The sequence below is a fragment of the Lynx canadensis genome, chromosome C2 (assembly GCF_007474595.2).
Source record: "Lynx canadensis isolate LIC74 chromosome C2, mLynCan4.pri.v2, whole genome shotgun sequence".
Lineage (NCBI taxonomy): Eukaryota > Metazoa > Chordata > Mammalia > Carnivora > Felidae > Lynx > Lynx canadensis.
In genome coordinates, this window is record NC_044311.2 from 41315536 (window position 1) to 41343130 (window position 27595).

Here is a 27595-nt window from a genome sequence, read left to right on the forward strand (position 1 = left end):
TAAATTTCATTGAGTTCGGATATATTTATTTTCTTCGTTATGTGTACTTTGAGTTTTTACTTCCTTAGGTGGGGTCTTAAATGGTTCCCTCTAAAGAAATTTTTCTAATATAAATAGTTTAAGATACAAATTTTCCTGAAAGTACTATTTTAGCTGTACCACACAAATTTTGATATGTTGTATTATTATAATTCATTATCCTTTCTCTTTTGATTTCTTCTTTCTTCCATAGATTAGAAATAGGGTGTTTAAATTTTCAAATATTGCCAGTTTAAAGATATTTTATGAGTAATTTATACTTTAATCCAATAATGCCAGAGGGTATACTCTAGGATTTCAATTCTTTTAGGTTTACTGAGACTTGTTTTATAGCCCTGCATACGATATATCATAGTGAATATATCATTTATAATTGAAAAGAACATGTATTCTGTAGTTCTTGGGAAATATCAATTAGGCTTAGTTAATAGTGCTATTCAGATCTTGGTTATCTATCTATCTATCTATCTATCGTTCTCATTGTTCTATCAATTACTGAGAGAGAGGTTTTTTAATCTCCAACTATGATTGTGGAAATGTCCATTTCTTCTTTTAATTCTTTCAAATTTTTTCCTGAATCATAAGGCTGTTTTCAGGTATACTGAAGATTGCTGTATCTTTCTATATTATATCTTTATTCAAGATATAGAATATTTTATTATTATGACATGCCCTTATTTATCTTTGATAATATCTTTTACTTAAATACAACTTTTTGTTATATTGATATCATTTCTCCAGCCTTCTTATGCTTACTGTTTTCTTGGTACATTTTTCCATTCATAAATTTCAGTCTTTCTGTATCTTTAAATTTTTATTTAAATTACAGTTAACATATAGTGCAATGTTAGTTTCAGGTGCACAATATAGTGATTCAACACTTCCATACAACAACCAGTACTGATCACAAGTGCACTCCTTAATACTCATCAACTATTTGACCCATCCCCCCACTAACCTCCCTTCTGGTAACCATCAGTTTGTTCACTGTAATTAAGAGTCTGTTTCTTGGCTTGCCTCTCTGTTTTTCCCCTTTGCTCATTTGTTTTATTAAATTCCATACAGGAGTGAAATCATATGGTATTTGCCTTTCTTTGACTTATTTCGCTTAGCATAATACTCTCTAGCTCCATCCTTGTTGCTGCAAATGGCAAGATTTCGTTCTTTTTATGGCTGAGTAATATTCCATTGTATATTTACACCACATCTTCTTTATCCACTCACCCATTAATAAACATTTAGGCTGGCTTCATAATTTGGCAATTGTAGATTATGCTGCTATAAACACCAGGGTGCATGTATCCCTCTGACTTTTTGTATTCTTTGGGTAAATACCTAGTACTGCAATTGCTGGATCCTACGGTATTTCTAACTTTTTGAGGAACCTCCATATTGTTTTTCAGCATGGCTGTACCAGTTTGCATTCCCACCAGCAGTGCAGGAAGGTTCCCCTTTCTTCACATCCTTGACAAAACCTACTGTTTCCTTTGTTGTTGATGTTAGCCATTCTGACAGGTGTGAGGTGATATATCATTGTGGTTTTGACTTGCATGACTTGCATGATCCTGATGATCAGTGATGCTGAGCATCTTTTCATGTGTCTGTTGGCCATCTGGATGTCTTCTTTGGAAAAAATGTCTGTTTATGTCGTCTGCTCATGTTTTAATTGGATTATTCATTTTTTGGGTGTTGTTATAAGTTCTTTATATATTTTGGATACTCTTTATCAGATATGTCATTTGCAAATCTTTTCTCTGATTCCATAGGTTGCCCTTTAGTTTTATTGATTGTTTCCTTCACTGTGCAGAAGGTTTTATTTTGATGAAGTTCCAACAGTTTATTTTTGCTTTTGTTTCCCTTGCCTCAGGAGACATATCCAGAAGGAAGTTGCTATGGTCGATGTCAAAGAAGTTATTGCCCACGTTCTCTTCTAGGATTTTTATGGTTTCAGGTCTCAAATTTAGGTCTTCAATCCATTTTAAATTTATTTTTGTTTGTGGTGTAAGAAAGTGCTCCAGTTTCTTTTGCATGTTGGTGTCCAGTTTTCCCAACACCCAACATTTGTTGAAGAGACATTCTTTTTCCCGTTGGATGTTCTTCCTTGCCTTGTTGAAGATCAATGAACCATATAGTTGTGGGTTCATTTGGGGTTTTCTATTCTGTTCCATTGATCTATGTGTCTATTTATGTGACAGTACCATAATATTTTGATTACTACAGCTTTGTAATATAACTTGAAATCTGGAATTGTGATGACTCCAGCTTTGCTTTGCTTTTTCAAGGTTGCTTTGGCTATTCAAGGTCGCTTTGGCTATTCAAGGTCTTTGGTGGTTTTTGTATCTTTATTTTTTTTATAAGGAATTAAAAAAAATTTTTTAAACGTTTATTTATTTTTTAGAAAGACAGAGACAGAGTGTGTGTGGGGAGGAGCAGAGAGAGGGGGAGACAACAGAATCCAAAGCAGCTTCCAGGCTCCAAGCTGTCGGCACAGAGACTGACATGGGGATCAAACCCAGGTGCCATGAGATCATGATTTGAGCTGAAGTTGGACGCTTAACCAACGGAACCACCCAGGAGGCCCTTGTATCTTTGTTTTAAAGTGTAACATCTATACGTAGTATATAGTCAGTTCTTTTTTTTTTTATCCATACTGAAAATTTCTGGCTTTTAATAAATCTATCAAATGTTTAGTTATATTCATATCTAATTTTTAGTGTTTTTTTTTTCTGGGATAACAGTACATACCCTTAACTTTTCACAGCCTATTAAAGCTAATATTATAGTACTTCATATTAATGTAGAAACACTAAAAATATGTGGGTCCATTTAATCATTTTTGTGACAATTGTCATATGTAGAATCTCTTCTATATGTTACAAATTCCTCTGGGGTTATAATTTTTGGTGTAATTATTCATAAGAATTTAAAGGACTTAAGAGAAAAAGGTCTTTCCATGTGCCATTTCAATGATCTTTATTCCTCATGGATATACAAGTTTTCAGCTGGCATAATTTCCCTTCAGCCTGAAAGACTTTCCTTAGCATTTCTTGTAGTCCGGGTATAGTAGTGACAATTTCCACTTTACCTTGAAATATCTTAATGCCATCTTTATTTCTAAAGCATATTTTCACTCAACATAGAATACTAGACAACAGTTTATCCTTCACTACTGAGTTTTGTGAGTTCTTTATCTGTTCTAGATAGTTGCCCGTTTTGGGATATGTAATTAGCAAATTTTTCTCCCAATCTTAGCTTATCTTCTTACTTTCTTTACAGACACTTTTGCAAACCAGTATGTTTTAGTTTTGATGAGGTCCAATTTATCAATTTTTTCTACATGTATTGTGATATTGTTGTCAAGTCTAAGAACTTTTTGCCTAGTCCTAGATCTTAAAAACTTTCTCCATTTTCCTAAAAATTTTATAGTTTTACATTTTTACATTAAAATATCTCATGCATTTTGAGGTATTTTTGTGCAAAGTATGAGGTTTATGCTGAGATTTATATTTTTGTCTGTGGATGTCCAACTGCTCCAGCAACATTTATTGAAAAAGCTAGGGGCGCCTGGGTGGCTCAGTCGGTTAAGCATCTAACTTTGGCTCAGGTCATGATCTCACAGTCCGTGAGTCTGAGCCCCATGTCGGGCCCTGTGCTAACAGTTCAGAACCTGGAGCCTGTTTCAGATTCTGTGCCTCCCTCTCTTTCTGCCTCTCCCCTGCTCACACTCTCTGTCTCAAAAATAAATATTAAAAAAAAAAAAAAAGCTATCCTTCCTCAATTGAACTTTTTTTTTTTAACCTTTGTAAAAAAATCAGTTGAATAAATTTGTGTGGATCTATTTTTGGATTGCATATTCTGTTCCATTCATCTATGTGACTGCCTCCACCAATACCACACAGTCCTCATTAGTAGAGCCACATATTAGGCCTTAACACTGGGTAGAGGGAGTTCTACCTCTTTGTTCTTTTTCGTAATTTTCTTTTCTTAGCTCTTCTAGGACCTCTGCTTTTATATACAAATTTTAGAATAAGCCTGTCTACAAAACAAGTTTTTTGGAAACTTAAGAGGCATTACATTAAAATTATACATCTATATGGGGAGAATGCCTTTACTATGTTGACTCTTCCAATACAATGTAACAGTATACCCATCTCTTTATTTATATCTTTGGTAACTTTCAGCATACAGATCTTGTGCATGTTTATGAAATTTATGAATAAACTGTGAGTTATCATTCTGCCTAAAATCAAGGCCTGGAAAAGACTACCTAAGTCTTATCCTCCTTGGAGTCATTGTAAATGGTATCATATTTCTAATTTTGTTTCCTACATGCTCATTCTTAGTACATACAAATGCTATTGATTTCTATAGCTTGATCTGCGTCCCGTGACCTTTCTGAACTCAAACTCATTCATTAGTCCTAGGAGTTTTGCTTAATTGGTATGTAGACTTATATTGGGATTTTTCTTGCAGACACACATGCCAGCTTCTTGAAACTGTGGATTTACATATTTTGTCAAAACTTGGGAAGTTTTTAGTCATTGTTTTTTTTTTTTTTTAATACTCTTTCAATCTCTATCCTTTTGTCCTCTCTGATAACAAATATTTTGGGTTCTTTGTTATGGTCCCATGGGTCCTTGAGGTTCTGTTCATTTTCTTTTCATCAATTTCCTCTTTGTTGTTTGGATTGGGTCAGTTACATAAAGTTCATAGATTCTATCCTCTCTCATTTCCACTCTACTACTGAACCCATGTAGCATGTTTTTTGTTTGTTTGTTTTTAAATTTCTGTTACTGTATTCAGCTCTACCATTTCCATTTTGGTCCTTCTGTTTCTGTGCTGAGATTTTCTATTTTTCCATCTCCTTGAAGAGAATTTGTAATTGTTTAAGGAATAATTTTTATGATGATTGTTTTGACATCTTTGTGAGATCATTCCAATATATGATTCATCTTGGTGTTAGTTATCAATTAATTTTCTATCCTCATTCAAGTTGTGATTTTCCTGTAATGAGTGACTTTTAAAAAATTGTATCCTGGACATTTTGGCTTCTTTATAAGGAGGCCCTGGGTTCTTTTTAATTTTTTTGTTTTAGGAGGCAGTCCCCTGTCTATCTCTGGCCTAATTCTATAGGCCATGGTTCCAATAACCCTATTATTTTCAGAACCAATACAGTGCTATTTTGCTATCTGCTGCTTGTCTTAATTTGTGACCTGCAGTCGTCACTGGTCCCAGCTGTAGCTGTTTCAAGAAGTTGAAGGAGCTTCCCCAGGCTGAGTGCCTCTTGCCTATAGAGAAGAGATGCTCTAGCACATGGGACAGTGAACATTTCCCAGGTTGGGTGTTTGTCTTATTATGATACCTTTTGCCAGTGTTGCCAGCTAAATGACGTTTCCGGGCTCGGGAGAAGAGTCTCATGCCCTGTGGGAGATAAGAGCACTTCATGGTCTAGACACGTGTGGTGGGATCCCCCTGGTTGATGTCCTATAACTACCTGATGTCTCTGGGAGGAAGAGCACAGTCTCAGGCCTGAGAGGGAAGAAGAGCACTTCCTCTGGCTATTTAAAGTCAGGGGCTCTTCCCAATCAGTCCCTTGTGATTCAATCAGTGTCCCCCCGGCACTGCGGATGGGACTCCTGATCAGTCAGGAAGAGAAGTTTCCCTACCTGGGCCACACTCTGTTCTAGGCTGCCATCAAGAAATGCCAGAGCTGGAAATCTTCTTATATTGGGTGGGGACTGTAAGATACCGGCTGCTGTATTGTTCCCCCCCACGCCCATGCTGGGGTCCCAAACAAGTTCCCCATTCTTTACCAACTTTCAGTTATCGTTTGCTGTCTCTTCAGTTTCCTCCAGAGTTTATAATGGTATGTAGTAGGGAAGAGCATGAGGAGACAAATCTATGCCATCCTGTACAGACCAGAAGTTACATTTAACTTTTCTAGCATCATTTTTATGACTGCATAGTACTAAATTATAAAGATATGCAATTAACACATAAAGTGAAGTCTTGATGTATCCTATCTTTGAACAGGGTTGCATTCAAAGGAAACATATTTTCAATTCCAAGAGCACTTCAAAAATAATGTGCTTTTTATCAACGAGGAGCCAGACTTTTATGAAGCATGTGTTATATTTGAGTTACACAGAAAATTTAAAGGTCTTCTAACTTCTGTAGTCCAACATTTCATCATTTCTTTGGAAGATACTCTGAACTGAGGTTAAGGAGAAAGAAAAAGGAAAGAAGATGAGACAAGGAGGCGAAGGAGAAAAAAAAAAAAGTCAGAGGAAGAAGATAGGCAGGAAGTTGGAGGCCTAAAAAAATAACAAAGAGCTCAGTGGAAAGCTTATGTGAGGAAGATCCATGAGAGATAAGGGAAGGAAGGCAGTCAACAGGGAAATGGGAAAAACGGTAACAAAATTCACATGGTGTTCTTGTGAACACCAAGAAAAGGAGATTAGGACATAGAGACACCAGATTCACGCCTGCACAGATGACCATGTGAACACAGTGACAAGGTGGCAGCCATCTGTAAGCCAAGGGGAAAGGCCTCAGAAGAAACCAAACCTGCCAACAGTTAACCTTGAACCTCTAGCTTCCAGAATTGTGACGAATTACATTTTTATTGTTAAGGCCACCCAGTCTGAGGTATTTTGTTATGGGAGCCCTAGCAAACTATACCAGTTGCACAACTCTGAAAAGATACTAAATACCACTGAATTGTATACTTTAAATGGGTGAAACTTATTATATAGAAATAAAATCTTAATAAAGCTGTTTCTAGAAAAGTACCATAGGCGATTCCCTCTCGCAGAAATGGTTACAAACTATGGGCTAGACCATGTTAACAAACAGTCCTGACATTTCTGTGCATGGCCCTGAACTCAATGCTGCTAGGTTTTGGGTTTGATCAGATGCTCAAGGACCTCACAGTCCACTGTATAAAACTGTTCAAGAACCAGAAAGTGTGACTACTGTTTTGGAGTGAATCTAAAATTTGAAGGGCCAAAGCAGATAAAATTTTGCAAGCCCTCATTAAGAAACATACTACAGAATTATGTGTGAAAGTGAGTATTGCTTTAGATTTATAAAATAAATCACAAATTTTACAAATTGAAAATTAAAAAAACCTGACGAATGCCACAATCATCCTCCAATCCAGAAATATTTTTATTCATTACAAAATTCAAAAATCAAATTGCAACTGTTTATGAACAAGTAACATAGAAAATGGTAAAGCAGGGGCGCCTGGGTGGCGCAGTCGGTTAAGCGTCCGACTTCAGCCAGGTCACGATCTCGCGGTCCGGGAGTTCGAGCCCCGCGTCGGGCTCTGGGCTGATGGCTCGGAGCCTGGAGCCTGTTTCCGATTCTGTGTCTCCCTCTCTCTCTGCCCCTCCCCCGTTCATGCTCTGTCTCTCTCTGTCCCAAAAATAAATAAACGTTGAAAAAAAAAAAAAAAATTAAAAAAAAAAAAAAAAAAAAAAGAAAATGGTAAAGCAGCTCAAATGATTGCAACTTGACTTGGCTGATTTTATAACTTTTCCGTTACTATGTAATTCATTATTGCAAATATAACAGCTTAAAACAACATACAGTTATTATCTCATAATTTCTGTGAGTCAGGAGTCTGGGCACAGCCTAGCTGGGGCCCTTGCTTAGGGTCTTACAAGTCTACAATTAAGGTGTTAGGCTGCATTATCCTCTGGAGGCTGGACTGGGTGAATGTGTACACAAGCCTTTTCGGTTTGTTGGCATAATTCACTTCTTGGCTGCTGTGTGACTGAGGTGTCGGATTGCTTGCTGTCAGCTGAAGGCTATCTGCAGTTCTTTGCCACCTGGACCTCTCCCTAGGTTCACGTACGGTGTGGTAGCTTACTTCTTCAGGTCAACAACAGAGAAAAATCTTTCTCTAAGACTTTTCAGCTAAGGTAAGAATGACATCCCATACCTTTGTTCTATACTGTAACCTAATGAAGAAGGAGATACCCCATCTCATTTTAACATCCTATTGTTTTAGAGCAAGTCTTGGGCCCTGCCTACTTCCAAGCTGTGATAAGTGGTGTCATAAACTGATGTAATTGCAATGTGCTGGAAATTATTCAGTAAAATTATGCAATTACCTAGGTTAATGGCAAGATTATGTATTAGACATCACATCATGGCCCATAAGAACCTTGTATGCTCTTGTCTGCTGTACTTGTTTGCTCTTTGTGTGAGGGCAAGTTATTGAGAGGTATCAGCCTGAAGCATATATATGAGAGAGAGAGACTCAAACTACCTGGAACGTGAACCAGAGCATCCTATTTTGTGCCAGGCTTTGGGTAAAAGAAAAAGAAAGACTGTAGTGATTCAAAACAGGAGTGAAAATGATATGAAAATATAAAAGAGACAGAGAAACCATGAATACACAAGAGGTAAGGATTCCATGGATGAGCTGCCCTCATGCGGAAGCCCTCTGCCAACTTCACGCACGGGCCTACGAATAACACAATATTCCTGAATATTTTTAAGTCCCCCTGAACGAAGGGAAATGACCAGGGAATCCTGTGGAAGACTGTGGGTATAAAAAAAGAGAATGTCATACCTGTCCATCATGTTAATAAACATTACCTAATACTGGAACTTCAGTTTTCTTATGTACAAAATAAATAAAATATTATTATCTGTAAACAATATTTTATCTATGAAGTAATACAAAAGTTTCTCCTAATGGTCAAATTCTCTGATTGTGTAAATGCTCTCAAATATCCTTATTGTACTCTGAAGAAAGTTTGTCACATGTTTGAGATGTAGAAAAAACTGAATTATGGACTTTCAACTTAGAACAAGTCCTCAAGAAAACTAATATTGGGGAAAATAATGTTGGAAAATTAACCTGAAGAATATGCGGTTTGTTTACGTAAGTACCCACAGAAAGAATTATAGTTATTATTTGAATTAAATATTGACAACTAGAAATACATCACAAATATTCACCAGTACTGTAGGACAGCATCTATTTGCTCAGTATGGAAAATGCTAGATTAGATATATACCCAATATCCAGAAGTAATAAAACTTTACTTTCTCATTATTTTTCTAAGACATTTATTTCCCACTTAGAGCACTTATGCATTATCTGAAAGCTGTAAACAATGTTTATAGTGTAGTGTCATTTATCTAAATAGAGTTGAGAATCACAGATACATTAATAATATAAATAACAGTAATAACAGTAAAACATATTTATTTAATCATTATGAAAACCCTAAAGAGAGGGAATTATTACCCTTACTCACCAATGCTTAGGGAGGCTTCATTAAGGGTTTTGTACCAAAAGGACAGTGCCAGATTATCAAACCCAGGTCATATTTGGATTTCTGAAGCAAAAATAGTATCATTTTACATATTTCTTACATATAATAATATGATTATATTCAACTATTTATATTTATTCCTAATTCCCAAAGAATGGATGAAATCAAACCACTACTAGAAGAGAGATTTTGCTGTTGATTCTCAAAATACTGATTCCCATAACGCATTGGGGCATGAACATAAACTTTGCACTTCTTTCTTCAGTTGAAAAAGACACATCAGTTCCATACTTCACATGTGGCAGTATGTGAACTGTACAATAAAACAGGACAATGCTAGAAACCAAGAAACAAAAACGGACCTACCCGTTGATAAACTGGTTTCATGGATCTATGTTCCTTGAAGCCAGAGACCCTGTGGTCTCACATGTTATCAACATTCAGGTGTCTCACTCACCTGTACTGGAACACTATCTGCCTGATCACTTGGCAGAATTCTAGAAGATTTTTTCCACAATTTGACTAAATGAGAAGTTCTGGGATACTATACACATTAATGAGGAGTATGAAAAGTCAATTCTTTCTCTTAAGGAAGTGCTTAACTATTACTCAACCACATTTTCAATAAGAAAATGTAGTAAATTATTATTAGTTCAAATCTGTGTTTCCATTGCATGAAGCTCACACTTTTTCATTCTGCCAATCCTAGTTCTTTCCTACATTCTTAAACATGTGTTAAATATTGCTCATAAAAATGCCATGTGTGGTAAAACTAGAGAGTCAGTCCCTGGATATGAGTAGCAATTTTATAACACAGCAAAGAACAAAGGAATCTGGTGTATATTGTCCTGCAATTTCATGTATGCACAACTTAGAAAAACTCAAAATACAAAATATAAGCTCACTACTGTTTGGATTGGCCTTCCTCATCTTTAAATTATTTCCCAGTATTGGGCAACTAATGCTTACTACAAATTCAATACTACATAGCTTTTAAATAACTTCATAATAATACTTTTGCAAAATGATTACATCTCATCAAAGTAATCCCATACATACATACACACACACATACACAAATCAGATGCAAGAAAAGATCTGTTTGCTTCTTTTTTAGCAGAGCTTTACCTTGAGGTTGGTGGCATAAAGAACATGCAAGAAGTCTTTTTGCCTTAAATAAGCAGTAATCCTACAGAAATTTCTTAGACAATAAAAGGATTAGTTAACTAGTTATTTTGAAAAACATGAATTCTTATCAAGAAAAATGCCGTTGTTATGGAATTCAAGAAAATATTCCAAATAATGTCAACTTAATTATCAATGTTACATAAACTTAAAACAAAAAACAAAAGAAATGTTACATAAACTTCCTAAGTACTTGTACTTACATGATTTTTGTTTGATAAGACTTACCTTTTTAATTATATAGAAAATGGCACATTAACAATTTCATCCATCTTTTACATAATTACTATATTTATATTCACATATGCATATATACACACACAGAAAGAAAATAAATTTACTACTTAAATTTTCAAAATTCTTTTTCCAACAATCATTAGATTTTGTTCACTAAGACAACAGTTCTCAAGTGTGGTCCCCAGACCAGCAGTATCAGCATTACATTGAAAATATTTAGATGTGCACAACCTCAGACTCTCCTCTAAACCTACTGAATGAGAAACTGTGGAGATGGGCCCAGCACTCTGTAATTTATCAAGGCCTCCAGGTGATTCTGAGGTGCTGTTGAGGTGGAGAACCACTGCTCTAAGACATCTTTAGCTTAAGGGTTAGTTGTAATGAAAGCATTTCTTCTGTTGATCCGAAATTGAATAGAAAAAAATATTTTTAAGTATTTTTTAGAATGGGATAGCAATTAAATAAGCTAAAAAACTGAACTATGCAGGTGTGATAGAAATCTCAGATATCAGGCTAATAATATAGAGTATCCTTTCAAAAGTAAAAGAAACATAATAAGAGCTAATGCCTTCGCATTGTTTGCTGTCTGGGTGCCAGACTTGGTCCTAAGCACTTTATTTATAAGATATTTAATCCTCAAAACAACTCATATAGCTTCGTACTGTTATCCTGCTCATTTTACAGATGGGAAAACTAAGGCATGGAGAGGTTCGCTGTGACTGTCCAAAGCATGCACTTGGTAAGAGGAAAAGTGAGGCACAGAGTAACAAGTGGCAGAGCTGGGATGCTAATTCTATTTTTTTAATGTTTATTTATTTTTGAGAGAGAGAGTGCAGGCACAGGGAAGGGGCAGAGAGAGAAGGGGACAGAGGATCTGAAGCAGGCTCTGTGCTGACAGGAGACAGTCCAATATGGGGCTCAAACTCATGAACCGTGAGATCATGACCTTAGTCGAAGGCAGACCCTTAACCGACTGGACCACCCAGGCACCTCTGGGATGCTAATTCTAATTGGATATTTCCGTCGTCCCTAATCTTAATTATGAGGAAATTTATTATAAGCTTATAAAAAATTATTTTAAGTACTTAATTTTTATTAATAGACCATTTGTTTCTTTGTTTCTGAAAAGTAGTGCATAGGTATAAAAATACTATTTGTAGATGAGTGAAAATGGAGGATTTTGGGCCTAATCAGAACAATCCAACTGTTAGGATTTGGCCAGCAAAGTAGTTTGCTTATTTATTTGTATTTGAGGCATTAGATTGGGCTGCACTCCCTCCCTCCGTCTCTGATGTCCTATATTTGCAGCACAAAAAATTCTGGTTCAAGTAAACAAAAGCCAAATCTGAATCATAAGAATGGTCACAGCCCCTCAATCAACTGCCAGACTTAAGCCAGTTTATATACTCAAAACCCCATGAGTGAAGGGGGGACCAGGTCCTGTTGAGGAAAGACCCTGAGATATTACTAAAAATATTTACTATTAGGGGTGCTGGGTGCCTCGGTTCATTAAGCGGCTGACTCTTGGTATCAGCTCAGGTCATGATGTTAAGGTCATAAGATCAGGCCTCTGCACTGGGCTCCACATTGAGCTTGGAGACTGCCTCAGATTCTCTCTCTCCCTCTCTCTCTGCCCCTCTCCTGCTCGTATGTGCACTCTCTCTCTCTCTCTCAAAAAAAAAGAAAGAGGTTTTTTTTGTCTTACTGTTAATATTTCTTTCAGACTTCCCCAAAGGGACCTATGGCCTTTTACCAGCATAACTAACTGTGTGCATTGAGGAAAAGGAAATAATCCGACCATTTGGGGACTACTTGTCACTGCCTCTGAACTAATTCCACAAGACCCAAAACGTCACTGTGGCCATCAGTCAGAGCAGAGGCTTAAAAGGTCAGGTGGTCGATGGAGTTTTAACTCAGTCTGTCTCTCAATGGGAGCCCATCCTGTGGTTATTCCCCAGCTCCAGAAAGCACAGTTGGAAGATATATTCAGCAGCTGGCACAATTTCCAAATTGGTTCCCTGACATGTGGAACGAAGGCTACTATGGTGGAAAAAGCCAAGTTGGAGCTACTATGGCCTCCTCTACTCAGCAAAATAGTAAGCCAAAAGCATTATTCCATTCCTGGAGGTATCACAGAGATTAGTGCCACCATCAAGGACTTGAAAAAGAGTAAGAGTGGTGATTCCCACCACATCTCCATTCGACTCACCTATGTGGCCTGTGTAGAAGACAGATGGATCTTGGAGAAGTTCAGCGGATTATCATAACTTTAACCAGATGCTGACTCCAATTGCAGCTGCTGTACCAGATATGGTTTCATTGCTTGAGCAAATCAACCCATCTTTGGGTACCTGGGATGCAGCTATTGATATGGCAAATGTCTTTTTCTCTATCCCTGTCCATAAGGTCCACCAGAAAAGCAGTTTGCTTTCAGTTGGCAAGGCCAGCAATACACCTTCACTGTACTACCTCAGGGGTATATCAACTTTCTAGCCCTATGTCATAATTGAATTTACAGGGATCTTTATCTAAACTCTTTCCTTCCATAAGACATCACACCAGTCCATTACATTGAGGACATCATGCTGATTGGACCTAGTAAGCAAGAAGTAGCAACTATTCTAGACTTACTAGTAAGACATTTGCTTATCAGAGGATAGGAAATAAATCCAACAAAAATTGGGTCTTTTACCTCAATGAAATTTCTAGTGGGTCAGTGCTATAGGGCATATTGAGATATCCACTCAAAGGTGAAGAATAACCTGTCGCATCTGGCCCCTCCTACAACAACAAAATACATGCACAATGCCTAATGGGACTCGGGATTTTAGAGGCAACATATTCCTTATTTGGAAGTGTTACTCCAGTCCATTTACTGAGTGACCTGAAAGGCTGCTAGTTTTGAGGAGGACCCGGAACAAGAGAAGGCTCTGCAACAGGTCCAGGCTGCTATAAAAGTTACTCTGCCACTTGGGTCATATGATCCAGCACATCCAATGGAACTTGAACTGTCAGTGGTAGATAGGAATGCTGTTTGGAATCACTGGCAGAATTCACCTATAAGTGAATTTCTCTGCAGGCCCTTAGAATCCTGCCATCCCTTGCAGAGAAATACTCTCCTTTTGAAAAATAGCTCTTGGCTTGCTATGAGATTGAGTAGAGGCACCCAGTCACCATGGGACATAAACTACCCATCATGAATTAGATGTCACCTGACTTACCAAGCCATAAAGTTGGATGTGCCCTGCAGCACACTATCATCAAATGGAAGTAGTATATGCAGTGGGCCCGTTCACCACCACTGCCATGTTCCTCACCATCCTGAAGCAGCTGGCTTGATCAAATGATGGAGTGGCCTTTTGAATACTTGGTTATAGCACTAACTAAGTGGCAATGCCCTGCAACTCTAGGGTAAGCTTCTCCAGGAGGCTGTATATACTTAGAATCAGCATCTAATATATGGTTCTGTTTTTCCTACCATCAGGATTCTTGAGTCCAGGAATCAAGGGGTGCAAATGGGAATGGCACCACTCACTATTATCCACAGTGACCCATTAGCAAAATTTCTACTTCGGTTTTGCAACCTTATGCTCTGCTGGCCTAGAAGCCTTAGTACCAGAATGAGGAATGGTTATACCAGGAAACAAAGTAATGATTCAATTGAACTAAAAGTTAAGACTGCCACTCTGGCATTTGGACTCTTCATGCCTTTAAATCAACAGGCAAAGAAAGGAATTAGTGTGTCAGTTGAAGTGAATAATCCTGGCTACCTAGGGAAAATTGGACTGATATTCAACAACGGAGGGAAGGAAGAGTATCTCTGTAATACAGAAGATCCGTTAGGGCATCTCTTCGTACTACTGTGGTTGTATATTAAAGTCAATGGAAAACTAAAATGACCCAATCCAGACATGACTACTAACGTCCCACATCTTTTAGGAATGAATGTTTGTGTAATTCTACTAGGTAAAGAACCACGACCAACTGAGGTGCTTGCCGAAGGCAAAAGTAATACAGAATAGGTAGTAGAAGAAGGTAATTACAGATGTCAGCTATGACCACAGAAGAGACAAGAACTGTAATTGTTATGAGAGTTCCTTCTTACTTTGTTATAAGTTATGTGTATGTGAATAGGAAATATATTTGTTCCCTTATACTGTAACAGGCATTGACTTATTACCATGATATTTAAATATTATTAATTTTATATCATGGTATTTAAGTTACAGGATATCAGGGCAAAAGTAAACATCACTTAAGGACTTTACCTTTTCTTCTGGAATGGGTTAGTGCATTTTCAATGGTAGGTAGTATAGTTGTATCATGTTAGGTGACATGACCTTGTTATTGTCTATATTTGGAAATTACGTATGGTTTAAGGAGATGTGTATGGGTGTTAAGTTGACAAAGAGTGGACTTGTGATGGTTAATTTTATGTGTCAACTTGACAGGGCCACGGGATGCCCAGATATTTGGATACACATTCTGCGTGTGTCTGTGAGGGTGTTTCTGGATGAGATTAATATTCAAATTGATAGACTGAGGAAAGCAGAGTATTGCCCTTCTCAATGTGGTTGGTCTTCATCCAATCTGCTGGCTGTCTGAATAGAAAAAAAAAAAAAGGTAGGTTGGGGGAAATTTTCTCTGTCTGCTTCTCTGAGCTGGGACACCAGTCCTCTACTGCAGTCAGACTTGGACTTGAACTGGACTGTACCATCAGCTCCTCTGGGTCTCTAGTTTGCCAACTGCAGATTGTGGGACTTCTCTGTCTTCATAAGCATGTGAGCCAATTCCATGTATTTATTTTGTCTCTCTGGAGAACCCTAATAAAGATAATTTCTGAGATTTATCCATCATCCAGGTTGTACTGTATATCAGTACTTTCTCCTTTTTGTCACTGCATGGCATTTCATTCTGGGAATACACTTTTTAAAAAAATCTATTCTCCTAGGGGCGCCTGGGTGGCTCAGTCAGTTAGGCGTCTGACTTCGGCTCAGGTCATGATCTCATAGCTTGTGAGTTCGAGCTCCAAGTCGGGCTCTGTGAGCCTGCTTCGGATTCTGTGTCTCCCTCTCTCTCTGCCCCACCCCTGCTTGCTCTCTGTCTCTCAAAACTGAATAAACATTAAAAAAAATGTTTTTTTAAATCTATTCTCCTACTGATGCACATTTTGGGATCTCTGCATTTGGGGCTATGAATACAGTTGCTAGAAACACTGAATATAACCTTTGGTAAACATTTGTACTTATTTTTCTTAAGCATCTATCTAAAAGTTAAGTAGCTGAATCACAGAGTACTTATATATCTGGTTTTATCAGATACTTACAAATGACTTTCCAAAGTGGTTGAAACAATTTGTGAGAGTTCCAGTTGCTCCACACTTTCACTAACACTTGTTTTCAGTCTTTTTAATTTTAACCATTCAAGGCGGGCAAATTGTGAAGTAAGTAAAAATATATTTTTGATACCCCTGCCTATGTTCAACTAAGCAACTCCACTGTATGTCTTCCATTTCCCTTATCCCTAGGGCCTTCCACTGCCTTTATGCAGCTGGTAGATTTACCCTAATTTCTACTTAAGATGTTAGTTGATAAAAATGACAAATTAGAAGCCAGCAAGCATCATTAATGTAAAGATGCTGTTTCTTTTTTTAATTTTTTTAATGTTTATTTATTTTTGAGAGAGACAGAGTGTGAGCATGGAGGGGCAGAGAGAGAGGGAGACACAGAATCTGAAGCAGGCTCCAGGCTCCGAGCTGTAAACACAGAGCCTGACATGGAGCTCGAACTCACCAACTGTGAGATCATGACCTGAGCCGAGGTCAGTCTCTCAACTGACCAAGCCACCCAGGCGCCCCTGAAGATGCTGTCTTAAAAATGTAACTAGTTGCCCACATTAATATATCAATTTCACATAACATTCTGTATTGCAGGTTGTTTTGAAGAAAAATAAAACAAAAATTAAAAACCAGGACATTTGCCAAGTCGTCATTAGTGCTATTTACAAACTCTTTTCTTTCCTTCCAAAAATATTCTAAGATTGCATCTTTCTGCTCATTTGAAGTTGGTTGTTTCTACATGGCTTGCACTGACCAATGAACTGTGACTCCAAGTGAGATGTTCCACTTTCAGGCAGAAAACTTAAGAACCAGTGTGCAAGTTGCCATGTGCACTTCCCCATGTCTTCTTAGCACTTACATAAGATTAGGTCAAGATAGAATCTGTACTAGCACAAGTCCTTGAGAGACTGTGATGAGCAGAGGTGTTCTGATAACTTGCACTTGGACACACAGGGTAAGAAAGGTACAAACAGGGACGCCTGAGTGGCTCAGTCGGTTAAGTGCTTTCTTTGGCTCAGGTCATGATCTCCTGGTCCGTGAGTTCCAGCCCTGTGTCGGGCTCTGTGCTGACAGCTCAGAGCCCGGAGCCTGTTCAGATTCTGTGTCGCCCTCTCTCTCTGCCCCTCCCCCACTCACGCGCACATGCGTGTTCTCTCTTTCTCTCTCTCTCTAAAGTAAATATTGAAAGAAAAAGTTGAAAAAAAGAAGAGAACTTTTTGTTTTCTTATAAGTCACTAAGACTTCGGTGTTGTCATCACAGCATAACCTAGCCTACCCAGAAAGGCAGTCTGTCCATGTAAACCTCACTCTGGGTGAGTCAATTTGCTTATGCTAAATATCTGGGTCCCTCTTTAAATACCATCTGTAGTCTCCAGTTTGCAGCAGTTCCTGGTAATTCTTCCTCGCTCATTTATTTCCCTTATGAGGCCTCTAGGAATTTTGTTTTTAATAGACTATTTTTCAGAGCAGTTTAGGGTCACAGTAACATTCATGAGAATAGATATATAGATACAGATATATATCAAAATGAGTATATTTTAATAAAAGTATTTTTTAATAAAGAAGCTATAAGCTAGTACTGTCCCTTTTAAGGCTTGTTTTAGTTTTATGGTGAGGAAGGCAAAAGGCAGCTAGCAGCAATAAATTTATAAAACTATGTAAGTATATTTTGTCATTTTAATTATTCTCTATGGCATCCCTCATCTCCCTATCCTTGCACAAATAAGAGTCTCTAACATTGTTTATTTTCTAAATCTGTTTTATTTTTAACAAAACAGAAACAGCGTTCAATGAGTGTTAGCTACGACAACTTAGCAAACACACTCTTGAAACTTTCAGGAAAAACATGGTTTCAGCATTTTTTCCAAAATAAATTTTTCTGTGCCTCGGAATGTAAAACAGTTACCATAACATTTATTGAATGAGGTTTTACCTAATCAAACATTAACGGAAACAAACATCTCCAGAGGATCGGAATTCCATACGAATTCCCCAGGGCAGAAACATCACATATGTCATCTCAAATAGAAAACGAGGAAGTGTCTTTTTAGCTATTGCCAGCCGTTAATAATTCACATGAAGAAAATTATTTTAACTGTTACACTGGTGTTTGAACATTCTGTCTTATGTTCTTGACACTAAAATCTGTGCACCTTTTTAACAATTTTATCACTTCCAGTTCTGGCAAGGTTGCAAAGTAGATAATGTGCAAACCTAAAAGTGCTAATGAAAATATAATTAAAACCTATTGACATGCAAAGTCAAGCTCCTAGAAAAGTTCTAGTAATCTGTGGAGCTAAAGGGAAAAATCTGAAAATCCTGCGTATTACACAGAGGCTGACACGTCTTTGGCTTCTGAGAGGTGCCAATCCTCCTTTAGCCAGGGGATTTGATTTCTCCAATCATGGCAGGGCAGTGGTGGGGCCTTGGGCCTGAGCAGCGGGTGTTGTGTACTCTATCATTGATCTCCAATAAGGTGGGAACCCTCAAAGGGAGACAACCCAGTATAAAGGGTAGACTAGACAACAAGGATTAAAAAAAACCTCGACTGTTTTGGCCTGCAGGGCCAAATCTAAGAACCGCAGGAAATTTAATGGGCAACCATTACACTGTCTAATTACAGAACACGTGTTTAGAACTTGCTATTTATTTTTTTATTTCTTTTCCAAGCTTACATAGAGATTTCAATACTTAGAGATTTTGGCAGGGAAAATTTGATCACTGAGAACTCATACATCAAGATGTGCACTCATCATTTAGGGGTTTATATTCAAAACACACACATGACTTGGGAATCTCCAAATTGGAAGAATAATATAACACATGGTCTTCCATTGGTTACATCATGGGACACCAGCAGAAGCAAGAGCAAGCCTGTCAGAGAGAGCACACCCGCAGACAAGCCGTCCTCGGAGCCTCATGGGCTCAGCCTCATGGTTCTAAACTTGAGAGTGCGTGAAGTAACCTGCCACCATTTTACTCCATTTCTGATCTCCTGTGTTTACACAGAAAGAAACTAAATACCCCACAGATGAAAGACGACACAAGGCATAGTGGTTTAGGGTGTAGCCTCTGGAGACACTTTCACATAACTGTTTTGTGAGTGACTTTGCACAAGATATCTAACCTCAGTTTTCTCATCTCTAAAAGGGGAATTATATTTTTTAAATATTCATTTATTTATTTTGAGAGAAAGAGAAAGAAAAAGAGAGAGAGAGAGAGAGAGAGAGAGAGAGAGAATACACCAAGCACTGTGAGCACAGAGCCAAAATTAAGAGTCGGACGATTAACCAACTGAGCCACCCAGCCACCCCTAAAAGGGGTATTATCATAGTATCTATCTAATGGGTTTGTTATATGAATTAAATGAGTTAACATGTGGAAAGTAGTTAGAACCATGCCTAGAAGGTAGGATCACTGGAAAGGACAGCTGCTCTTATCATTAGCATCACCTCAGTCATCACTGCTGCTATAGGTCACTGGTTACATTATTCCAACTATTCCATGATTAGGATGTTTCTTCTCTAAATTTGCCCAGATGCATATCCTTCTGGCCTGGAATTAAATCTTGAGGTAAACCTAGCAACTACACATATCAAAATGATATGCCTTTGCGCGACTGGCTCCTTTGTTGAGAAGCAACAGAACTAAGAACTGCAAGAAAATGTAAGGGACTACCATGAAGCTAGCTAATTACAGAACATGTGTTTAGAACTTACTACTTATCTGTTGTTTCTTTTTTAAGCTATACTTGTATATAGATTTCCAGTGCAAATCATTTGCGTTGTAAGTGTATTCTATTAACGTACACGCATTTTGGTTCCTTAGAATCCAGAAAACGTTACACGCAAAAATCCTCTAAGATATACACATGGTTGAGTACATTGGAGGTAGTGTTTACCTCAAGAGTGGATGCATCGAGGTCATCCCAGACCCAGCACCATCTCCTGCCCCCACCACACACACCAGTGGCCACTGACCACCAGACTACTCGGGAAACTGGGAGAACATGGATAGGACAGCAGGTTGCCTCACCAGGCTTCTGTTGGGGACTTTTGAGACTCATTAGCTCGACAGCTCTCGTGTCAGCTAATTCCACCTGCTCTGCTTCCCTCTTCCAGGAGCTCTCATGTCTCTTTCTTTCTGACTCCCTGCATTGCAATTACATCAGAGGGAAGAAATTCCTCAGCACCCAATCCCCTTCCTATTAACTCCTGATAAATTTCAGCTTTGTCTCTGAAAAATGAGATTAGTAGATACCTGTCTCATGATGTGGTGCATATGTGCAAAATGATGAATTTGCAATTATTTTGTATCAATGCTTTTTGAGTTTCACACTCTAATTCTGTATTTGCTTATTTTACATTTGGGACAGAGTACTATGCTGTATACCTTCGAGTCTCCTTAAATACCTAGCATAGTATTTTAAATATTTCATACTGCTGTATTTATACGTGATTTTGCAAACCTCATTTCACTTACATGGAAAAGTGTACTGAAACAAGATCATTCTGAGGTTGGTTAGTCCATGTAGAAAACACTCTGAAAACATTTTAATATTAGGTTACCTCAAAAGCAGAATCTGAACCCCAGCCATGGGTTGAACGCGGCCCACGCACTCCCATCACTTTTTCCTTCTTCTTGCTTTGGATGCTATAAAGCGTCCTGCACGGGTTCCAGTGCTCCAGAGCAAAGCCAGCGGTGACACCAGGAGGCCACTGCATTTCCAGCTGCAAATGGGCAGAGGGGAGGAAACGACACAGACATGTACTCATGTACACACCACCTAGATGTGCTCTAAGCCCTTCAAGGACTAGGGAAATTACTGCTGGGCAAGATAGTCCTCCGTGGGCCTCTCGTACTCCTCCCCTTCTCACTGTGCGTGCCAACAATGCAAGGCCTTGACCACTCTTTCCCTTGGCCATTTGTCAGGGTTGACTTTGCAGGGAGCAACCTTAAGGGATGAGGTCACACCTTCCTTCAGGACACAGAGGAGGACTAAAGTTCCTTCTCTAATTCTATGGTGGGTGTGGTTATGAAGAGGATTTTTGTGGTGAAGGAACTGTCAGGTATCTGTATCTTGGCGGTAGAAAAAGGAATCTACACAGGTGACCAAACCTCCCAGGACTGAAAACGCGCGCGCGCACATACACACACACACACACACACACACACACACACACACACACACGAATACAAGTACAACTGGAGAAATGAGAAAAAACAAATCTATCATTGGATAAATGTTCCATAAATTGAGTATTTTCTAATTTTGATGAGCTTTGCCACATCATGGCTTACTGTAATCTTGGAAGGCTGCATTATAGGATTTGAGGAAAAAAGTCATAAATATGAAGAATTCCTTGTATCTTCAAAAGGACTGAGGGTTAAAGGTGAAGATTCATCTCAAATTTAAGGCTGTTATTACAGGGCGCCTGGGTGGCTCAGTCGGTTAAGCGGCCGACTTCGGCTCAGGTCATGATCTCGCAGTCCATGAGTTCAAGCCCTGCGTCGGGCTCTGTGCTGACAGCTCAGAGCCTGGAGCCTGTTTCAGATTCTGTGTCTCCCTCTCTCTGACCCTCCCCTGTTCATGCTCTGTCTCTCTCTCTCTCTCTCAAAAATAAATAAATGTTAAAAAAAAAAATTAAGGCTGTTATTACAAACACAGTAGAGAGAGAAGATATCTGGGAACAACAACTAATATTCTCTGAGCGCTGTACTACCTGCCAGGTACTGTAATGACAGTTAATATTCATTTACTATTTAATCCTCAAAGCAATCCTACGTGATGGTACCATTATTATCTCCATGTTATAGGACATCAAAACACAGAAAGGCTTGTAAATAAACTAACATTCAGGAAGTGCTGATACTGAACATAATCTGTCTTTATATATCCCAGTAATCCCATGGGATATTATGCATAGTTATGTACGGAAGTACTGAGGCCCAACGAAGTTAAATAAATTATACCAACATAAATAGAAGGCATATCTAGAATTCAAAATTCTGGTTGACCTCTGTCTAAAGCTGCGTCTTTTCCCTGCAGCAAACAACCTTCCTAGAGCCTCACAGGTTGTAGAAGAGGAACCCAGCTGTAACTCAGAACCTCTGCTTTCCAGTTCCAGTGCTTGGTGGAGTGTAACACGCTCATCAGGTGCTTAATTTTCTGAGCCACCCTTTCTTTACCTGTGGCAAGGTGTGGATTGGGATGGACAGTATACAGTTATCAAAAGTCTCTTCCAGTTCTAGGGGCGCCTGGGTGGTTCAGTCGGTTAAGCGTCAGTCTTCAGCTCAGTTCATGTTCTCGTGGTTCATGAGTGTGAGCCTCTCATCGGGCTCTGTGCTGACAGCTCAGAGCCTGGAGCCTGCTTTGGATTCTGTGTCTCCCTTTCTCTCTGCCCATCCCTGCTCACACTCAGTCTCTCTCTCTCTCAAAAATAAACATTAAAAAAAGAAGTTTTTAAGTCTCTTCCAATTCTGAAAGTATACAATTATGTCTAGGGACACCTTATCTGGGGTTATTTTGGTACATTTAGACAAATGTGTGTGACTTCTGTTCTGGGTAACAGACACGTTTCTAATTCAGTAGACACAACCAACAGAATTGGTCACCAAGTAAACAACCCTTATCTGAGTCTGACCCTCCAACTAGCACCAGAAGACAAAAGCCACAAGAAAAAACCCTCTGTGATTTTCTTCAGGTGACACAATTTGACATCTCCCCCCCACCCCTTCCTGCTCTCTTCTTTCATTCTGACCAGCAGAGCCAGTGAAAACACCCTCATGTGTCATTCTGGAAGGAGCAAAACGATGCTGTGAAGAGTCAGATCAGAAAGAAACAAGGAATTAGACTTGTGTTCTCTGACCTCTTGCCTAGTGAAGGGACAACAGAAATAACAGCAGGTACATCGGAAAGGCCTCTGCATGGTCATGATTTCTTGCCCCATATAGTCAATGACCTGCAGGATAAAGGGCCTTAGTGTCTGATACACAGTTTTGGTAAAGTCTTCTGTGTTTTCAGTTATGATGTGAATAATCTGGCCCAGATTGTTTTTAATATTGTATCTATTATTAGTTTTAAAAGATGTCATCACTAAAAAATAAAATGAGAAAGCCACTTTATTTAAAAAAAATTTTTAATGTTTATTCGTTTTTTGAGAGAAAGAAAGTGTGTGTGTAAGTATGTATGTGTGTGTGTGGGGGGGAAGGGCAGATAGAGAGGGAGACACAGAATCTGAAGCAGGCTCCAAACTCCGGGCTGTCAGCATAGAACCCAAAGAGAGACTCAAACTTGCAAACTGCGAGATCAGGACCTGTGCCAAAGTCAGACGCTTAACCGACTAAGCCACCAAGGTGCCCAAGAAAGCCACTTTTAACTTAGAAGCAGTTAAAATAGTCTTCAAGTATTTGTCTAGCATTTCTTAGTGTATAAAGAAAAACAGCTTTTTCAAAATTTCATTGAAGCATATGCAATTCATCAGAACATCAAAATATCTTATAACCCTTGTAAGAATTTAAATCCTTTGGGATTTAGGGGCATCTGGCTGGCTCAGTTAGAGGAGCATGTGACTCTTGATCTCAGGGTCATGAGTTCAAGTCCCACATTGGATAAAGGATTACATAAATAAATACAAATTAAAAAATAAATCCTTTGGGATTTAAAATATTTAAGCTCAGAGCACGATCATTTTAAAATGTTTATTCACATAACAGGAAAGACTGAAATCATTTTTTATAAGATATTCATGTTTTCTATAATACTTGCATTCAGAAAACTTTAGTTTTAAAAATATTTTAATGTCAGGATGAATTTAAAATGTTGTAACTGAGATACAAAATAAACTAGATATAGTGACAGCATGAAATGAAGAAGCAGAGGAGGGAATAGGTGAAACAGAAGATAAAATTATGGAAAATAATGAAGCTGAAAAAAAGAGGGAAAGGAAGTTACCAAATCATGAGGGGAGACTTAGAGAACTAAGCAATTGCATGAAATGAAATAATGTCCATATCATAGGAGTACTAGAAGAGGAAAGTGGGGAAAGGAGCAGAAGGTTTATTTGAACAAATTATAGCTGAGAACATCCCTAATCTGGGGAAGGAAACAGACATCCAAGTACAAGAGGCACAGAAAACTCCCTTAAAATCAACAAAAACAGGTCAATACCATAGCATATCATAATGAAACTCACAAAATACAAGGAAAAAGGGAGATTTCTCAAAGTATCTAGGGACAAAGGATCCTTAACTAACAAGGATAGACACATAAGGGTAGTAGCAGACCTATCCGCTGAAACTTGGCAGCCCAGAAGGGAATGGCAGGAAATATTCAATGTACTGAATAGGAAAAATATGAAGCCAAGAATCCTTTATCCAGCAAGGCTGTCATTCAAAATAGGAGAGATAAAGACTTTCCCACAGAAGCAAAAACTAAAGGAGTTCATGACCACTAAACCAGTCCCACAAGAAAGTTTAAGGGGGACTTTCTGAGTGGAGAAAAAAAAAAAAAAAAAAAAAGACCAAAGCAGCAAAGACTAAAAAGGATCAGAGAACATCACCAGAAACATCAGATCTACAGATAACAGAATGACACTAAATTCCTATCTTTCAATAATCAATCTGATGCAAACAGACAAAAGGCTCCAATCAAAATACACAGGGTAGCAGAATGGATTAAAAAAACAAGATCCATCCATACGCTGTATACAAGAGACTCATTTTAGACCTAAGAACACCTGCAGATTGAAAGTAGGGGGATGGAGAACCTCTATCTATCTATCTATCTATCTATCTATCTATCTATCTATCTATCTAGATGGAGAACCATCTATCATGCTAAAGGAGGCCAAAGGAAAGCCAGACTAGCCATATTTATATCAGACAAACTAGATTTTAAAACAAAGACTGTACCAAGAGATGAGGAAGGGCATTATCATAATTAAGGGATCTATCCATCAAGAAGATCCAACAATTGTAAATATTTATGCCCCCAACTTGAAAGCACCCAAATATATAAAGCAATTAATCACAAACATAAAGAGACTCAGTGGTAATAATACCATAATAGTAGGAGATTTAATATTCCACTTACAACAATGGACAGATCATCTAAGCAGAAAATAAAAAAGGAAACAACAGCTCTTAATGACTCACTGGACTGGATGGACTTAACAGATCTATTCAGAACATTCACCTTAAAGCAGCAGAATAATATTCTTCTCAAGTGCACATGGAACATTCTCCAAAACTGATCACAAACTGGGTCACAAGTCAGCCCTCAATAGGTACAAAATGACTGAAATCATACCATGCATATTTTCAGCTCACAACGCTATGAAACTTGAATTCGGCCACATGAAAATATTTGGACATCCTAGTAAAGAATGAATGGTTAACCAGGAAATTAAAGAAGCAATAAAAAAACACATGGACACAAATGAAAATGAAAATACGACAGTCCAAACCTTTTGGGATGCAGCAAAGGCAGTCCTAAGAGGAAAGTACACTGCAGTTCAGGCCTAATCAAGAAGTTTTTAAGAAAGGTCCCAAATATTCAACCTAACCTTACACCTAAAGGAGCTAGAAAAGGAGAAGCAAATAAAGCCCAATGCCAGAAGAAGGGAAATAATAAAGATTAGAGCAGAAATAAACAATACAGAAACAAACAAAGAAACAGTAGAACAGATCAATGAAACTAAAAGCTGGTTCTTTGAAGAAATAAACAAAATTGATAACCCCCTAGCCAGACTTATCAACAAGAAGACAGGACCCAAATAGATAAAATCACGAATGAAAGAGAAGAGATCACAACCAATACCACAGAAATACAAACAATTCTAAGATAATACTACGAAAAATTATATGCCAACAAACTGGGCAATCTGGAAGAAATGGACAAATTCCTAGACACTCACCTACTACCAAAACTGAACCAGGAAGAAAAGAAAAAATTGAACAGACTCATAACCAGCAAAGAAATTGAATCAGTTATCAAAAATCTTCCAACAAATAAGAGTCCTAGGCCAGACGGCTTCCCAGGGGAATTCTACCAGACATTTAAAGAAGAATTAATACCTCTTCTTCTCAAACTGTTGCAAAAAAATAGAAATGGAAGGAAAGCTTCCATACTCATTCTATGAAGCCAGCATTACCTTGATTCCAAAGCCAGAGACTCCATTAAAAGAATTACAGGTCAATATCCCTGATGAACCTGGATGCAAAAATTCTCAACAAGATACTAGCAAATTTAATACAAAAGCACATTAAAAGAATTATTCATCGTGATCAAGTGGGATTTATTCCTGGTTCAATATTTGCAAATCAATCAATGTGATACACTACATTAATAAAAGAAAGGATAAGAACCATAGGATCCTCTCGATACAGAAAAAGCATTTGACAAAATAGAGCATCCTTCCTTGATAAAAATCCTGAAGAAAGTAGGAATAGAAGAAACACACCTCAGCATCATAAAAGCCATAAATGAAAGGCCCACAGCTAATATCATCCTCAATGGGGAAAAACTGAGAGCTTCTCTGTAAGGTCAGGAATATGACAGAGATGTCCATAGTCACCACTGTTGTTCAACATAGTATTAAAAGTCCTATCCTCAGCAATCAGACAGCAAAAAGAAATAAAAGGCATTCAAATTGACAAAGAAGTCAAACTTTTACTCTTTGCAGGTGACATGGTACTCTACATGGAAAACCCAAGAGACTCCACCAAAAAATTGCTATTGCTGATACCTGAATTCAGCGAAGTTATAGAATATAAAATCAATGTACAGATATCAGTTGCATTTCTATACACCAATAATGAAGCAGCAGAAAGAGAAATCAAGGAATCAATCCCATTTACAACTGCACCAAAACCCATAAGATACCCAGGAATAAACCTAACCAAAGAGGTAAAATATCTGTGTGTTGAAAACTAAGAAGACACAAAGAAATGGAAAAACATTTCATGCTCCTACATTGGAAGAACAAAATATTGTTAAAATGTCGATACTACCCAAAACAATCTATACATTCAAAGCCATCCCTATCAAAATAACACCAGCATTCTTCACAGAGCTAGAACAAACAATCCTGAAATTTGTATAGAAAAAGAAAAGACCCCTAATAGTCAATGTAATGAGAAAAAGAGAGGCAAAGACAGAGGCTTCATAAATCTGGACCGTAAGCTGTATTACAAAGCTGTAATCAAGAGAGTATGATACAGGCACAAAAACAGACACATAGATCAATGGAACAGAACAGAGAACCCAGAAATGGACTCACAAATGTATAGCCAACTAATCTTCGACAAAGCAGGAAAGAGTATCTAATGGAATAAAGACAATCTCTTTAGTAAATTGTGCTGGGAAAACTGGACAGAGACATGCAGGAGAATAAAACTTTCCCATACCATTCACAAAAATAAATTCAAAATGGATACAGGACTTAAATGTAAGTCAGGAAGCCATCAAAATCCTAGAGGAGAAAACAGACAACAACCT

General features: G+C 38.0%; 1 pseudogene; it reads right to left on the bottom strand.

Annotated features, from left to right (window-relative positions):
* LOC115523719 overlaps nucleotides 1-27595 on the bottom strand; it is a 71262-nt pseudogene that overhangs the window by 16538 nt on the left and 27129 nt on the right.